This window comes from Notothenia coriiceps, unplaced genomic scaffold (assembly GCF_000735185.1).
Source record: "Notothenia coriiceps isolate Sejong01 unplaced genomic scaffold, NC01 NC01_scaffold00004485, whole genome shotgun sequence".
Classification (NCBI taxonomy): Eukaryota; Metazoa; Chordata; class Actinopteri; order Perciformes; family Nototheniidae; genus Notothenia; species Notothenia coriiceps.
The window spans coordinates 860,761-866,339 of NW_011337186.1; positions in this window are offsets into that span (position 1 = coordinate 860,761).

Here is a 5,579-nt window from a genome sequence, read left to right on the forward strand (position 1 = left end):
GAATGTCCTTCAATCAAGCCTAAAACTGAGAACACTTGTCTCAATAGCATGTTTTAAATTGAAGTTGTCTGAAGTCCTTACCACCAGGTGCTCTTGCAGTAATAAGTAGTGTACCTTTCTTACTGTCCTAATGTGCACAATATAGTGACGGCTTTTTCGTCTTTTGTTTTCTTAGTTATGTTCTCTGTATTTGATATGTTTGTGTTATGGTTCATGTGTAACGTTGCTGCCTTCTTGGCCAGGTCAGCATTGAAAATTAGATTGTATCTCAATGCTTTTTTTTATCTGGTTAAATAAAGGTTAAATAAAAAAGATTAACAAAATATAGAGGTTTGTGCTCCAAACTGAACATATCAGAGGGAACAGATGGTTTTAATGAGGAGTGAAAAAGACCATAACATGTCAAAGTAGAGAAACTCTGTTAACAGGGGAGAAGGACTGCAAACCACCTGTCTGTTGTTTACTATTGTGGTGTAACGTCATTGCCTTCCTCCAACACACCCAACAGCTCTGCTATGGGGATATTACAGTCAAAAGGCATATCACTTATGGAGCCGTTTAGTGTGTAAGTAGGTCTATGATAACTTAATGTTTCACAATACATAGCAAACTCTGTGTGCTGGATATTTTGTCTAAGAAAAGTTGCATTGTACATTATCATAAAAAAGGTTTGGAGACAGATGTGATAATGGATTCTTTAAAGATGTCCTCTTTAACAAAGCTAAATGGGACATTACAGTAAGTATTTCATATTTCCAATTATGATGGTGCTGTAAGTAGCCTAATGGAGGAAGTGAGCCAAAGAAAACTTCATACATGCCAAATATCCCTTAAGAGCTTTGGGTATCCATATTAACTCTCAAGGCACTTGTTCACTTAATCTGGACTTCACTTACATACAGGGAAAAAGGGTCTATATATATTTCAGACGAAATTAAAAATAGCAACCATTTCCAGGGTAATGTTTTAAAAAAACTTTCTGATCGTAAAAACAACAGAAGAACCAGAGGTAGTTTTGGTCATCATTCATCTACTGATAAAGATGTATTGCTCAGAGGCAATACACATTGAATCAATGGCAATATCAGAAGAAGGCTTAAAGAGAGTGCAATAAATAAGAAAAGAGACCAAAAAAACATTATTTAATTAATTAAGGTTACAGACAATAATGATCAGGCTAAAATTTATATACTGTAGTTATCCATTTTACTCTGAACTTTGCAATTTACCTTATAAATAAGGCAAATTATTAATACAAATACTTATAAATAATTTGGTCCACAATCACAACATGACAGCTCAAACAGTATGCGGACAACGCTCATAATGTAGAAGTTTGATGTCAGAGGGTGTTTGGTGTAACATTTGTGGCATAAGGTTCACAGTCAACGCACATCTCACTCATTGATGATTAATTAATTAATAATAAAATGTTGCTGTGCAGTGATTTTTTTGTATACAATTGTGTGTATTATGTTCACGATTAACATTATGGTGTTATAAGAAAATTATGAATACAAAAATAAAACAATTGTGATAAATGAATTTCATTAATATTTCAAACATCCAATATTATTTTGTTTTTTCCTAACTTTTTTAATGTATTTTTTTTAATAATTTTGATAGTCTTAATATATGTTCTGTATATTACATAAAAATGCAGGTAAATTAGAAATAAGGTTTATTACTTCAGTTAAGACTAAGTTTAGTTGTCTTTGGAAAATGTAAAAAAAACATGTATTCGTGCGTAGTAGGAACCGAGGTCTTGCTTCTGTATCCGGGGACGGTTTTACGAACGTACCCATTCAGGAAGTCCGTCGCAAACAGCGCGTTTTGATTGTGTACATGCGCAACTAACCATCCAACGGCAGTAACACTCATGCTGGAATAAACATAAAGGTTTGAGAGCTTTATCTATAATTATTATATATCGGGTACCCCCCGGTACTTTTCAGCAAAGTCATTATTAACAAAAACTCTTAGTTATTATCTTACTGCGACTCATTAGCTTAGCTTAGCTCACCCCTGATAGTGTGAAACAGCTAACGTTTACTTATTGTGTTTTGATATGTTTTAGTATTAATAATGATCAATTAACCTACATAACTGGTGTGCGTGCTCATAAAAGTATCAGGAAGGCATTACAGTAATTAACAGTTATAATATATATAATTTAATACTCTTATTAACTTGAGATCCTGAAGTTTTGAACCTAGCTAACATTAGCTAACTTTCTCAGCCCCATATTCTTAAGGCATTACCAGTACAACCAACTCACTTCAAACCTTATTGGTACCAAATATTAGCTACGGTTACTTTCATATAACATATCATTGCCCTCTTTTTCTGACAGTCGTCATTGTAGCAGCTTGAGATGGCCACCAAGGGGAAAGAAACCCCCGCTAAAAAGGCTGCGGCGCCTTCAGTGTCTCAGATTAATGCTGAATATGTCACACAGGTAATTATGTTACATCAACCCTACACTTGTTGTCCAGCAAGATCTGTTGTAAAAATGTTTCCCATTCCTTATATATGCTGAAGACGGAGCGACTTTTTTCTCAACCTCCAGTCAGTGTTTTGATTTAATGCATCTGTAATTTATAAGATGTTAGGAGGAGTTTACTCTTGACAGGAGACTTGAATGTTTGCTCTAGATCATATCATGTTTGATCTTAAGAGATAGTCAATCTAAGTTAAACAAGTTTCCTTTATGTTTAATACTATTATTGATTGTTTTCCTATTTCTTTTTTCAGTTGGCTAATAAATATTGGGCTCCTCATGCAAAGAATAAGCTACCATTTGACCCAAAGGTGAGTTATATGTATTGCTACAATTGTTGTTCTCTTTTGGCAAAGCAATGTGTTGTTGTATCGTTAAACTTTATTTATCATAATGATAGTTACTTGTGTGTTTGAGTTTGATACAATGAAATGGTAAAATGCTTCTTAGACCAGTTAATGAACTCTGCCTGAACTCTACTCACCTGTTATGCTTTAAGCATGGAGGTGCTGATGCTCGGTGTGCATTTAACATTTACAAATTCTTCCCTTTTTTAAGGTGTTGGAAGATGTTTACCAAAAAGAGATTCTCATGTCCAAGTAAGTGAATACTAAAATAATAGTTGCCTTATACTGCTCTGTTTAATCACATATTTCACATCAACACTTAAACTAATGTATCTTTCTCTATTGTCCTCTTTTCATTTTACTTTCAGATTTGCCATCAGAAAAATTATGCTGCTTGAGTTCAGGTGGGAAATGTCACTTCATCTTCTTCTCTCTATTATGAAGAAGCCAATAACAAAATATGTATTTAAACAACTTGGTGGATATATATTAATACAATCTTTTCTCATCTTTCAGCCAGTACCTTGAGAACTACCTGTGGGTGAACTACACTCCTAAAGTGTCCAGCAATGCCTACCTCATGTCCATTTGTTGCATCGTCAACGAGAAGTTCAGGGAGAATGTCCCAGCCTGGGAGGTAAGAAATGAAGTATCTCATCGAACACTTAACTGTTAATGCATGGTGACCTCAGCATCTAAAGACACCATATTGCAATGAGATACTTCGCTGTTTGTTCACCATCTTCACATTTACCCTTTTAAAATGTATAGCTATCTCCAGCATTATTGTATTTTTTGATTTGTGTGCATCAGGTGTTCAAAAAGGAGCCGAGCCATTTCCCTTTCTTCTTCAAATGTGTGATGGAGGCTGTATTGGCCAGTGAGGGGGCCGGCCTCAGTCTGAAGGAACAAACCGTGCTGCTGGTCTTCCTGGACCACTGCTTCAACAGTCTGGTAGGTACCATAACACTCATTACATTGCATTGCATTTAGCTGACGCTTTTATCCAAAGCAACTAAGTGCATTCGACTAAGAAGATACAAACTTGAAGAAAACAGAATCATATAAGTACTAGGGCTGTAACGATACACTAATCTCACGATACGATACGATACACGATATTGAGCTCACGATACGATATATATATCCAAAGCAACTAAGTGCATTCGACTAAGACGATACAAACTTGAAGAAAACAGAATCATATAAGTACATCAGGTTTCATAGAGCCAAAACATTTCAAGTGCTACTCAACTGGCTTTAGATAAGCCAGCCCTTTATTAGTATATAAGTGCTTTGTTAGTAATTCTATCGCTCGAAGTGAAAAGAGATGAGTTTTCAGTCTGCGCCGGAAGATGTGCAAGCTATCTGCTGTCCTGATTTCAATGGGGAGCTCATTCCACCATTTTGGAGCCAGGATAGCAAACCAACGTGTTTTTGCTGACGGGAACTTGGGTCCCCCTCGCAGTGCGGGTACACCGAGCTGTTTGGCCGATGCAGAGCGGAGTGGACGTGCTGGGGTGTACGGTTTAACCATGTCCTGGATGTAGGAAGGGCCAGATCCATTCGCAGCATGGTACGCAAGTACCATTGTCTTGAAGTGGATTCTAGCAGTTACTGGAAGCCAGTGAAGGGAGCGGAGGTGTGGTGTGGGAACATTTTGGAAGGTTGAAGACCAGACGAGCCGCTGCATTCTGGATGAGCTGCAGAGGTCATCATATTTAATATCTTGACTCAATGGAGCAGTATGTGACTTTTATACACATTATAACGTTTTCTGATGACACAGCCATACTTAGTCTTCTGCCTAGAGACTTCTATTTATAAACTTGAGATTGAAGAGGTCGTGAAGTGGTGTGAGGCGCACAACCTGGTGTTAAATGTTAAAAAAACAAAGGAAATTATCTTTGACCCCAGGTCAGTAGGTGATCACAGCCCAGTCCTTATCAACAGGGAGGGAGTTGAGCAGGTTACACGCTTTAAATATTTGGGGATTTATTTTGATGCTCAGTTAGGCTTGGCCCATCAGGTGGATCAGGTATGCTCAAAGATAAGCCAGCGCCTGCATTTTCTGCGTAGGCTCAGGGTTCATGGAGTGGATAAATGTATCATGTTAATGTTCTACAGGGCAGCAATTGAGTCTAATATTCGTTATGGCATCACAACATGGTTTGTTAACTTGTAAGTTAAATCTAAATCACAACTCCAGAGCTTGATAAAAAGGGCTGGAAAAATAATTGGCATGCCTCCACCATCCTCTCTTCAGGAGATATTTGAGGAGATGGTGAGAAAGCAAAGCCGTAAAATCACATGCGACCCCAAACACATCCTGTATAGAGAGTTTGAGTTGCTGCCTCGGCAGAAGGTATAGATTACCAAACTGTAAATTGAACAGGTATAAGTTTTCCTTTGTTCCACTGTCAATCAAGCTGCTGAACAGTCAGAAACAATTGTGATTATGCTGTGTTAGGAGTTGTTGGGAGGTGCAATGTTTACAGTGTAGTTTGTGCAATTGAGAAGGTTAAATAAGGGAAGTGCATTATGTCTAAATAGGTATGGACACAATAGGGATATGTGCAATCTGACGGACACTATGCATAGGTGCAATAGGGAAAGTACAATTTGATTATGTATGTGCAATAGGGAAATGTGCAATAGGGAATTGTGCAATAGGGAAATGTGCAAAATGTGCAATAGGGAAATGTGCAATAGGGAAATGTGCAATAGGGAAA